Genomic DNA, 13200 nt, shown 5'->3' on the forward strand with positions numbered 1-13200 from the left:
CTCTCCAAGCTCCTCGTCAGTTATTTATAGAGCCAGAACAAATATACGACAGGAAGAGGGGTCGTGGTTTGGGTTGGTGGTTGGAGGTGAAGGTGGAGTCGACGCCTGAAACATCTGTCCTTGCTTTGACAGCCTTCTCCTCCTTGGTATGTTCACCATCCACTCCAGCGGGGTCCGTGCTCCACTGGCAGTCCGAGGGCTGCCAGCACCGTCAAAATAGAGCAGGGGAGGTGAGGGGGAAAGTACCCATAAACATGACCCCTTCCCCCCCCCAAACCCCTCACCAACGGCCTCCGCCATCCCACTGGAGCAGGCGTGCTCCCAGCCGGTCAAGCCCTCTGGCCACTCTCCACGAAAGGGACAACTGTGGCCTTTGTTTGCAATACGGCGGAGCCTGCTTTGAGCAGGAAGAGAGGTATTTTCGGAGGTGTGAGAGGAGAAATGATATTTGAGGCAGACGTGGAAGCCTGAACCACTGATGAAGGAGATCCTCAAATAACCTGAGGAGGAAATGAGGAGTCTAGGAGTTCTACACAATGGGTGGGAATACTGGGAATATTCTGTGTTAATGAAACAACGTTCCCAGCCTCAGTAACAGAACAAAAACACATATGATTGCTGCGAAATGCAAACACATTGTTTCTGTTGTTGTATTTGCAATTTGCTCTCTTTTGCTTTGTGAAGACTCTTGCCAAATAAAGAAGACATTTTATTTGTAATTGCTGTAATTAAGTAAAGCATATTTGACTTTAATCCTGATTCAAACTAAGCAATTCGACAGAAAGTATTTACTTAGCTGGTCTGGGCTTTCAAAGCATTTACTAATGGCTCCATTCTGCATCTGTACCTGGTACTGCACAACAATATCACATCACCATGTGCTGTTCTACAGACACTTCCACTGAGTATTTTATGTAATCTCAGTTTCCATAGACTTTCTTTCTCATCTGACCGATATCAAAGAGTGGATGAATTACGGTACAGTAAAATACAGTGAGCTATTCTGGGAAGTTGAGTTACTGTCCAGCATGGTGACTGAGCAGCCCAGATCCAGGAGGGATGAAGGCTGTGGGACAGGCCCCTGACTATGGCGTCTCATCCAGGGGGACAGGGTTATGGCTTGGCCCCTAGGGTGGGGCGAGGTTGGGGAGGTGGGGGAAGCTGACACAGGCTCTGTTTAGTCTGCCTGCGTCAGAGACGCTTCGTTACACACTCATAAATCCAGGCCGGCACTGACACCCCGAACCGATGTTCCCAGACACACACACACCCTCCTAGAACACACACACACACCCTCCTAGAACATGCACACACACATACACGCGCACACAAACACACGCACTAACCCTCATAGGACCCACACAGCCTCCTAGAAATACACACTGATACACGTGCAAATACACACTGAGGTGTTTATCAACACAAGCTATTGTGGATTTACAAATGTGGAATATTAAGTAAAAGTATCATTTTACATTCTTAATTTTCTTCTTAAACAGTGTACACATAAGAGGATTGTCAACATTGTGTCTAGCTCTCAAAGATGAGTCTCGGTTGGCTACTTACGAGCACATTTGTCCTCATGCATGTCACAATTCCCTCCCCACCAACAGATAGCTTGAAATGTTGCTGGAATTAAAAAACAGCTAAAAGCTAATCCTTCAAATCAGTTCTATAGTTGTTTATGCAGTAGATGAGTTCAGAAAAAACTATTCTTCAAAATGAACAGTAGAACAAGACAATACCAGTGTCTACACACTTTAAACATTACAAATTTACCATAGAAAGAAAAAGATAAAAAAACTAAAACATAACTCAGCAATAGAAATAGAAATTATAGGATGTTTATTTTTATATAGCCATGCAAAGATAATTATTAGAGCAATCGCTATATTAACTACTTCTACAAAATATTTATTAGATTTAAATACAAATTGATTCAACTGTTTTTTATGTTAATTATATTATTCTGTTTATACATTTTTTTTTTTATTGCAATAAACATTTCCCAGCATTTTCATAAAGACTCTCATTGCATTTTGTGTCACACTATTACCATAGATACAACTGTTAATTTAAAATACATTACTAGAATGCAATATTTGATAGATTTCAACAGATTTTTTTTTTCTCAAACTCTACATGTATTTTAACATCAAGAACAACGTTGTTTCTTATTATCTGTGTGTCTTTTCATTGTTTAACATATTCAAATAGATCATTTCATCCATTCACTTTTCTTTCATTTTTTGCTTGACGTCCTCCATGGAGCTCTGAGGAGAAGAAGGTGGGCTCCAGCGACAAACTAAACAAACAGAAGGAAAGCAGGAGTATCACACAGGATTCCATCGGCTGAGAAATGATAACAAAGACAGTCTGAATGTCATACAGTCCCAACATATTGAGTGTTCTGCGAAGAAATAAAGCTGCTTTCTCTCATTGTGTGAGAAGTTGAAAACCCTTTTTACAAATAATGGATACTCTAAGAAGGATAAATAAACATCATATACTTTTAAACCTTACATAAATTATAACTAATATTTTGATTTTTGTTACACATACATAATACACAATATTTCAAACAAAATGAAATGGACTGTTTAAAATTATCAAGTCTAAAATATATTTACTTCTGTTGTGTTCATTGATTGATCTGAAATTATTTGTCATTGCCTTTAACGTAAAATGTTGTCAAATAAATATTTACTTCCAACATATGTATTCCTTAATATTGCTGAAAGATTAAATGTTTTATAAACATCATTCAACAAACATTGTTGTTTGTTAAATAACTGGCATATTGGAACAATTATTTTGCAGTTTTAATCTTGTAACTATGTTAGTAGCAGTGTTTCATAAAAATGTAATTTCAGTACCAACTAATTGTAACAGGTATAATTTTTTTATCAAAATAAACCCTTTTTTGGTTGCCTGGGATGCACACCTCGGCCCTCAGTTCTGGATGGGCCTGCATGTTTCTGGATGGGCCTGGTTCTGGATGGGCCTGGTTCTGGATGGACCTGGTTCTGGACGGGCCTGGTTCTGAATGGCCCTGGTTCTGAGATTGACAGCAGTGGGGTAAACAGGATATGGTAGAGAGTGAGAGAATTCCCAAGGTTTGGGCCCAGAGGCCTCACCTAGCTGCCCCAGAACCCAGCAAGGTTCTCCATCTTTAACCCAGCTGCAACTCTGGAGGTCCAAACCACAAACACACACTTTTTCTGGATCGCTTTAAGTATGGCCCATTATGAGGAGTCTACTAGAGTTATTCTAGTGTACTATAACCATCCATAATTGAAATATTTTAGATGCACGTGTTTGTTGTGTTATTATATCCATATATAAAACACCTTTAGGGTATTTGAGGACTGACAAATCAGTCACAAACAAGTAACTTCAACTTTTCAACTAACAAAAATAACTCTATTTTTTACTGCACCATGAAAGCGAAGTCTCCTGAACTTGTGAAGGTTCAACAGACCTGTCAAATGTTTCAGAGAGGATTCCCCCTGTAATTATCTTTTAACAGCAGAGGAAGCAACAGACCAGAACCCCGTCATTTAGTAGCAATAGAGACAACTAAGGCCCCTCGATACTGGTGTCTGATATGGCACCCACACAGTCACACTATAAATAATAACTTCTATACCCGTAAGCCACAATCTAAGGTCAGGATCAGGCTACAAGAAGAATAGTCACATTATCATACACTGGATGAATCAGGTGTTCCTGACAAGGTTTGGGCATCGTAAAAGCCTACAAAAACATATGTCAAATTTATAGAACAACATCATTTTGTTTCTGTTGTGCAACAAAGTCCATTATTTAGTCTTGCTCAACAAAATAGGAAAATAGCATGAGGTTTTCAGTGAGAGGAGCTGATTATTCAGGGGAACTGTAAGACATGTCGTGACGTGTTTTGCCCAAATCAAAATGTCACCGCGTTCTCTTGTGCACATTCACAAACAGCATGCCTAATTTTGTATTTACTGTCACTTAATTTAAGATTTAGATCACAAACTGTTATTGTAGCTTTTTTTCTAGGAATTGAACACAAAATATAACCAAACCAAAAGAATGCTACAGTTATATTTCTAAACTCTGAGTCATGGAATTTTCATCTCTAATGCAAGCACCATCTTTGATGTCCTGCCAAAACTGTCAGAGGAACTCACCTCGCAGCAACGCAGAAGATGTGCATGTAATACCCCGGGATTACATAGGTTTGATGACAAACAATTAGAGTGAATTTTATTCAGAGGTAATTGTTGTAGCGTTTGTGAAGAACACTTTTCAAAAAATTCTTTGTACACGCAAGTTTTAACAGACTCGCACTGAAGTAATAATGAGTTGCTTAATAATAATAATAAAAAAAAGATTCGATACTTAAGGCAGAAGACACAAATTTGACAACATGTTGGTATAAATACAGACTCTAGATTAATTGGTCATGTTTTTAGAAATGCCATCGTCAAACGTTGTAAAAATCTTCAATCCCACAGACACAGAAAGTCCCTGATGACCAGTGTCAAGTGTGGCCTCAGCTCTTCCTCACTGTTTCAGGAGATCCCTGCGACCTGAGGTCAACATCAATATGGTTTCTGAGGCGCCTTGTGTGGGTGAGCAACGCCCATGGTCTATGGCACAATAAAGCAATTTACAACACCGGGCTGCTCTGTAAATTGGTTATAAGTAAGGTCATCACCTTCCAAATAACACCCCTCACCAAACTAACCTGCCCCCTGCCATAAATAACACGACGGCGCCAGCCGACCAACCTCCTACACAGTTGAGGAAAAAAGACGGAATAAAAAGAATTCCCACTTGACAAACCATTAACGGAGACAAATTAGGAAGCCTGAGTTCATACAGGATATTCTGTTCAAATATGAACTGAATTTTGAAGCGTTAATAAGGAGTGGTTAATCACGATCATGTCTGGGTGTCTGAATTGTTTTCAGTGTTCCTACGCCGATACGCCCTCTGGGATCCCACAGTCAGGGCCTGAGCTGTGCAACGTACCAAATATTTAGTGTAATAGCTGGTTACTGTGCTATCTCCTCCGCCCCAAGCTGTCAATCTCTGCCCCGGAGCTAATTAAAAAAGGGCCAGTCTGTTGTATTTGTTTGCACACACTGTGGGCAGAGTGGAACAGTCAGGGGTGGGGGCACGGCAGGCACGCCATGCCCCCTTAAATCACTCCCCTGTGCCAAAACGCTGACACCACAGAGGAATCCTGACAAAACATTCCCAGACAGCGCGAGAGAGGCAGAGAACGAGGGAGAGAGAGGTCTTAATTAGGCACTAATATAGCCTGCAATAAGCATTGAGCAATTGTTTACTGCAACTGCTGCCGTGCCCTCTCTCTCCCTCTCTCTCTTTAACTCACTGTTCTTCTTGCCGTCACTTTCTCATCTACTCAATCGTCCACCTCGCTCGTCCTCCCTTCATGAGATTAATATTAGAAACGAGAACACAGAAAAGAAATACGAAAGCAGACCATCTACTTCGAAGGCTATGCTGAACGCTCACAATTCTTCCTCCTTTGGCAAATGAACAGACACTCGGGTGACCTTACCTGTGCGGAGCAGGCCACATCCTCCCCTGTGTCTGGTGTCTTGAACACGTCAGACCCTTCCTGGTGCAGGCCCACACCTCATAGCTCATGTGCCTCTCGTATCTCACTGTGGCATGCCGCTGTGTGAAGTCTGAAATATCTGAGAAGCGACAGTCAGACACAACTGGCATGGAATAGAAGAGCCACTAAGACAGACATGAACCCTGTTACTGTGGCCTCTGAGATGCCTTCGGCATGTGCTGTGGCTCTCTGCTGCCACCTGTCTGTGGATGTGTGTCGGAGGGTTGGTCGGAGACGCCTTTGCACAGACATGCTATCAGAATGTTTGAAAAGAACCGCTTACCCCGTCACAGGTCTCTGTCTATGTTACATGGCATAAACGTATTCTTGCATGGAATGTTGCTGGCGAGGCAAACGCCAATGTAAACAGTGTTGTGTAGCCATGTGTGCACTGCTTGAGGGTTAAGCTTGCCAGTTGCCTGACATGCAGAACCAACTTGCTGACGCTGTCCAATCGTTTCCTCTAGGGTGTGAGTCAGTTTCCCATAAGGAGGGCTGTATGGAAAAAGAGCAATTGCCCCTGGGTAGACTAGATCAGCTTAGGGAGAGTTACAAACTCACAGCCTCTTGATGCTGTAGTGAGACAGGAAGACATACAAAGCTCTGACCACACATGAGGAGGGAGAAAAAAAACACTGGTAGCTCAAACCTAACCACTCACTTATTCACTGAAGAGAGAGAGTTGGTGCGAGAGAGAGAGAGAGAGAGAGAGAGAGAGAGAGAGAGAGAGAGAGAGAGAGAGAGAGAGAGAGAGAGAGAGAGAGACAGAGAGACAGGGAGTTGGTGTATGGAGAGAGAAAGAGAGTTGGTGTGTGTGTGTGAGAGAGAGAGAGAGAGAGAGAGAGAGAGAGAGAGAGAGAGAGAGAGAGAGAGAGAGAGAGAGAGAGAGAGAGAGAGAGAGAGAGGATGGGAGAGGAGAGAGAGAGAGAGAGAGAGAGAGAGAGAGAGAGAGAGAGAGAGAGAGAGAGAGAGAGAGAGAGAGGGATGGAGAGAGAGAGAGAGAGAGAGGGGAAGAAGGAGGAGAAGAAGAAGAAGAAGAAGAAGAAGAAGAGAAAGATAAAAAAAGAGGGCTCCTTTTACTCAAGGTTGTTTACCCCAAAATTTCATCAGGGTTAAAAATAGCAGCGAGCCTTTCCACATTAAAGGCATCTCTCTCCTCATGAGCCTTCATGAGAGAAAGAGAGAGATCAGTGAAATGTTGCTGAATAATCACACAAACTGAGGTGGAGAAGTGCCAGGCTTAACCTCTTCATGACTGACTCAAACATGCCATGGCACTGTAGGCCGGTCCAAAAAACATAGACAAGGAGAGACTGAAGTTGAGTGGTAGGTTTTTACATCAGATGACCTCCAACAGAAATGGGGACTCATTAAAAAGTTGATTCTTTGTAAACGACTGTTGAAGCTCTACTGTTGGAGCCGCTGAGAGAGTTTGGTCTTTCAGACGTCTGATACCCTGACTGGAACACCTCAGCCAGGAAGCTCTCAAGGCTGTAACATAAATAGCAATCAGGCAACGAGTAAACCAATCAGCGGCTTTGTTACTAAATATGCACCAATCAATTAGCGAATGGATTTCCTTCCAAATTAACGAAGCGAATCAAAGCATCCCCAGCAGTCGGTTACGGACAATTTACAGTTTGTTTTTCTTAAATGAATTCCACACGCTTTTTTCAGGGATTTGCAGTTTACAGCGTGCCGCAACCCTCTGTCCATTGCAGGTGGATGTTTGAGTGAGCTTCGGGGGAAAAAAAGATCATCAGAAAACCGTTTGGTAATCTTGATACCATATCCCTCCAACTTTACAGTGTGTTTACTAATATGAATTTGATTAATGTGCGCCATAAACACTGGTGCAATTTACACTGAAGCTTATCATCAGTGTGTGCTAACATTCAGTGTACCGGAATGTTTATCATGTAGGAGGTTTGGAATGTTTGATGATTATCAGAATGTGGAAAGCCCAAGGGTTTCCAAAGCTCCTCCTTACTGCTAGCCCACCACAGTGCACAGTGGTCTCTCTCACACACACACACACACACACACACACAGATGTTTGACAGACTGCAGGCAGGGCTCGAGCCCCAGCATCCAGCTGCAGTTGAGAAGCAGACAGGCTGTGTCCCCTGGAGGGCTGGTCCTCAGGACGCACCTGAGACAGGACACCCAGGGAGGGAGAGAGAAGACCCAGGGAGGGAGAGAGAAGACCCAGGAAGGGAGAGAGAAGACCCAGGGAGGAAGACAGAAGACCCAGGGAGGAAGACAGAGACCCAGGGAAGGAGAAGACCCAGGGAGGGAGACAGAAGACCCAGGGAGGAAGACAGAAGACCCAGGGAGGGAGACAGAAGACCCAGGGAGGGAGAGAGAAGACCCAGGGAGGGAGACAGAAGACCCAGGGAGGGAGACAGAAGACCCAGGGAGGGAGACAGAAGACCCAGGGAGGGAGACAGACACCCAGGGAGGGAGACAGAAGACCCAGGGAGGGAGACAGAAGACCCAGGGAGGGAGACAGAGACCCAGGGAGGGAGACAGAGACCCAGGGAGGGAGACAGAAGACCCAGGGAGGGAGACAGAGACCCAGGGAGGGAGACAGAAGACCCAGGGAGGGAGACAGAAGACCCAGGGAGGGAGACAGAAGACCCAGGGAGGGAGACAGAGACCCAGGGAGGGAGACAGAAGACCCAGGGAGGGAGACAGAAGACCCAGGGAGGGAGACAGAAGACCCAGGGAGGGAGACAGAGACCCAGGGAGGGAGACAGATGACCCAGGGAGGGAGACAGAAGACCCAGGGAGGGAGACAGAGACCCAGGGAGGGAGACAGAAGACCCAGGGAGGGAGACAGAAGACCCAGAGAGGAAGACAGAGACCCAGGGAGGAAGACAGAAGACCCAGGGAGGGAGACAGAAGACCCAGGGAGGAAGACAGAAGACCCAGGGAGGGAGGCAGAAGACCCAGGGAGGGAGACAGAAGACCCAGGGAGGGAGACAGAAGACCCAGGGAGGGAGACAGAAGACCCAGGGAGGGAGACAGAAGACCCAGGAAGGGAGAGGGCCCCTGCTGCCAACAGAGGAGGAAGTGGCTCAGTCAGATCCTGTTTGTTGGCCAACGAGGCCTGGTTCAATTACAGTTGGTTGTATTGCATGCACTGAATGTAGTATACATACTACATGTGTCTGGCCATTGAATCAGTCTGTTGAAACATGTTGCATTGATTTACAGTCTTTGGACAGCATTGCCTTGGAGCGTGCATGTCCAGCTGTTTGCAAGGGATTTTTCAACGGGTGGAATACAAGTTCATTGAATAAGTTCCAAACAGCAGGAAATGATAGGTTTCAATGACAGGACACAAACTGATCACAGATTTTACTTAACAGTGTCAACCTTAACATTATGTGGTGGGAAATAGCATTTGGGTTGTGTGTTTACTGTCCTGTTCAATCACGCTCTAAGGTTTAGCCATTGAACTGTCCTGTATGAGTGGCCCACTGTATATACTTTATACTGAACTAAGATATTGACATGGCAGCACAGTAAATTTAAAGGCACAGTTCTATCTATGACAAGAGCAGTTCTACTCAATTATAAATTCGGACATCACAGCCACTCAATTTTCTGCTAATGATACAAAGACGCCGAATGCTGAACACTTTCGGACATCACAATTTGTTGTGAGCACTGAGATACAACTGGAGCATACCATGACATCACAGCCATTGTTCTGCCTGCCGATTGGACCAGGTTGGGATTTCTCTTTTCAAGCACAAGCTGTCCAATCTGTGTCGAGCAACGCTCGCAATACAACTAGACGTCAGTCTGCGCTAAGACACCCCGATCGTCCGCCCTCCCACTGTAAACCCTGGCCCACCACCCCGAACACTATCCTGTCTCATTACTGTGGTCTTTGCACGCTAAGGTATGCACACAGATCACCCATTCCCCCTCTCCACCACCCCACCCCTCCCCACCCCTCACCCCCCTCCACTCTCACACACCTCAGCGCTTCCCGCTACAACTTGAGAGCAGCTCTCATGCAAACAGCGACGGAGCAATCAGCTCCAAAAGACCGTCACAGCTCTCCAGAGTTCAGCTTGTCAAAACAGTCTGATTGCCTTTCATTTGATTTTCCTAAAGCCCGCAAAACTCCACGGTGAACTTCTGTCAGCACGAGCAGCACAGTTGAGAAAACAGGATTACTTGCTATGGCAACACCTGGAAGCAGCACGTGTGAGTTGGAAGGAATGATCCCGGTTAGCTGCCGCGGCTAATGACGCTGCTATATTTACATTTGTCTTTGGCAAGGACCAATGCAGCCATTTCAGGCCTCTCATAGCCAGGAGTTTCTGTTTCTCACAATCCCTCAGCGACATTTAATCAACTGAAGCTCATCGTGAAATTAAAGTACCTCTGACATTTTAGAAATAGTTGTGTCGGGTAAATATTTACAGTAGTTCAAAACAACGTTTGCCATCAAAAGTCCTCACAGTTTACTTTGAATTATGACATTTCTAACCAATTATGCAATCTTAGGTCAAACCTGATTATGAATGGACTTCATCTCATATTGATACAGATTGTGAGCTACAAACTGTACTACATTTCCTGTTAAACCAATATTAGAACAATACCATTGTCCTTTAGCTTACTGTACTCATGTATGGAGAGGGGGGATCGTTTGACAAAGGGTTCAATGGTTTTGTATAAGAAATGAAATGTTACCAGAATACTGTAGCCTATTGGAGCACCTTCCCCATATCTTGTGCAACAGGAGTAGGCTATGTTATTAAACAGTAGTTTTTGTGTAACAACTATTACAGGTAACCTATCACTCTGAAAATGTAACCTCAGTAATCATGGTTTCAAAGTCAGATAGAGTGCTATTGAACAAGAGGGGGAGTGAAGTGTTGCATCATGGTTGATGGTTCATTTACAGGGAGTGATGAATACAAACATGGAAAATAGAAAGAGCTGGGGTTTCACCCTATCTTAGCTGCGCCAGAAGCTTTTAACTTCAGTAGCATTTTCTATGGTAACATCTTCCTGGAACATCCCAGTAAAACGCAGCTTAGCATCAAAGAGGTCCAGGGCCTCCCAGTTGACCTTCAGGGACGTCAGCAGATTTTCCCACCATTCCCAGTCAGGACTGCAAATAGCAACCATTCCTCTGGGCCTCGAGCCGGGGCACATGCAGGTGGAGCTTCTGTCTGACACCCCATCCCCGTGCTGCTAACCCACCAGACCCAGCATCTAGACCCGCTCCGCCCCAGGGCCAGCGGACAACATCCCGGGGACGTGCTCCCAGGCTCTCGGTGTTTTTACGGCTGTCCATCACCCTCAGCCCGGTGGCAGATAGGTGGGAGCTATCAAAAGAGACAGCGCGGGCGGAGGTGAAAGTGAGCAGAGCGATGTCCAAACACATGCGATAGAGAGATAGGGCGAGGGGAGTGTCGGCGCGAGAAAAGCGCGCGATCGGGCCGTGATTGTGGGTCACGGGCGGGCAGGTCGCAGGCCCGGGTTGGCAGAGCAGAGAGCAGGGGCTTCTGGGAAGCCGTAGGAAGCGCTGTGCCGAGGAGATAACAGCGTGTGTGTGCGATGGCGGCGGCAGGGGGAGGGGGGGTGTGAGGGTAGGAACGGCCGGGCCCTGCCCTGCTTTCCTCTATTCACTAGCACATCCTGTATGGGTGGCGGCCCTTAATGGGCTTTAATGAGCCACCAGTGGGGCCTGCTCCTTCCTGCCCTCACACACACACAACACACCAGCAGACAGCACATCAACACCCCCGGCCTCCAGCGCCAGGCCACTGGCCGCTCTCCTCTCTTATCCAGAGGAAGAGAGAGACATGGGGGGGGGGGGGGTTGAGGGGGAAGACGCGATGAGAATGGACGGAATCGGAGAGAACCCCTCCGATTTCGGTTTCTCCTTTGTGCGTTTGCGCTCCCTGCATACAGTGCTACGCAAACACAACATTGGGGGGCTGTTCTGATTGGCCGTTCGGTTTGTCATACCGTCGGTGACAGGCAGGATTCGGTGAGCGGTGACAGTGCTGTGCAGTCAGTCCTGGGGGCTGTGTCTGGCTGTAGCAGTATGAACCATGACAGGTGAGAGACTCTCTCAGATCCATGTGACACTGTGACACTGTGACACTCTGTAATCAAGTTCAGATTACAGGATCAGTGGCTTCTTTTGAAATGGGCTGAGGTCGTCTCTCTGCTCCGCCAAATGCAGAGCTTTAGAGGAGAGGGAAAAACCCTCTGGCATGTGAGGGTGACTGTGAGTGTGTGTGTGTGTGTGTCTCAGTGTGTGTGTGTGTGTGTGTGTGTGTGTGTGTGTGTGTGTCTGTGTGTGTGTGGGACCTACTATTGGAGGGTTGTATGTGGGATTGCTAGGAATGGCTGTACTGAAAATAGTCGTCGTCGTCGTCGTCGTCGTCGTCGTCATCTGCCGCTTGTCCGGGGATCGGGTCGCGGGGGCAGCGACCTAAGCAGGGAGGCCCAGACTTCCCTCCCCCCGGCCACTTCCGCCAGCTCTTCCTGGGGGACCCCAAGGCGTTCCCAGGCCAGCTGAGAGACATAGTCCCTCCAGCGTGTCCTGGGTCTTCCCCGGGGCCTCTTCCCAGTGGGACGTGCCCGGAACACCTCACCAGGGAGGCGTCCAGGAGGCATCCTAATCAGATGCCCGAGCCACCTCAGCTGGCTCCTCTCGACGCGGAGGAGCAGCGGTTCTACTCTGAGCCCCTCCCGGATGACCGAGCTTCTCACCCTATCTCTAAGGGAGAGCCCGGACACCCTACGGAGAAAGCTCATTTCGGCCGCTTGTATTCGCGATCTCGTTCTTTCGGTCACTACCCATAGTTCGTGACCATAGGTGAGGGTAGGAACGTAGATCGACTGGTAAATAGAGAGCTTCGCCTTTCGACTCAGCTCCTTCTTCACCACGACGGACCGATGCAGAGCCCGCATCACTGCGGACGCCGCACCGATCCGCCTGTCGACCTCGCGCTCCATTCTTCCCTCACTCGTGAACAAGACCCCGAGATACTTGAACTCCTCCGCTTGGTTCAGGATCTCCTCTCCGACCCGGAGATGGCACTCCACCCTTTTCCGGTCGATTACCATGGCCTCAGATTTGGAGGTGCTGATTCGCATCCCAGCCGCTTCACATTCGGTTGCGAACCGCTCCAGTGAGAGCTGAAGGTCACGGCCCGATGAAGCCAACAGGACCACATCATCCGCAAAAAGCAGCGACCCGATCCTGAGGTCACCAAACCGGACCCCCTCAACACCCTGGCTGCGCCTAGAAATTCTGTCCATATAGGTAATGAACAGAATCGGTGACATAGGGCAGCCCTGGCGGAGTCCAACCCTCACCGGAAACAAGTTCGACTTACTACCGGCAATGCGGACCAAACTCTGGCACCGGTCGTACAGGGACCGGACAGCCCCGATCAGGAAATCCGGTACCCCGTACTCTCGGAGCACCCCCCACATGAGCCCCCGAGGGACACGGTCGAACGCCTTTTCCAAATCCACAAAACATGTGTAGACTGGTTGGGCGAACTCCCATG

The 13200-nt window shown here is 47.1% G+C and overlaps 1 long non-coding RNA gene across 1 annotated transcript; it reads right to left on the bottom strand.

Annotated features, from left to right (window-relative positions):
• Positions 1-1506: 1506 nt before the first annotated feature.
• Positions 1507-6158, bottom strand: LOC124472871. Its single transcript, XR_006956663.1, has 3 exons — positions 5579-6158; positions 2945-3058; positions 1507-2305 (listed from the first exon to the last, which is right to left on the bottom strand). It is a non-coding gene; the product is annotated as an uncharacterized LOC124472871 (long non-coding RNA).
• Positions 6159-13200: the final 7042 nt, after the last annotated feature.

This window comes from Hypomesus transpacificus, chromosome 10, assembly GCF_021917145.1.
Source record: "Hypomesus transpacificus isolate Combined female chromosome 10, fHypTra1, whole genome shotgun sequence".
NCBI lineage: Eukaryota > Metazoa > Chordata > Actinopteri > Osmeriformes > Osmeridae > Hypomesus > Hypomesus transpacificus.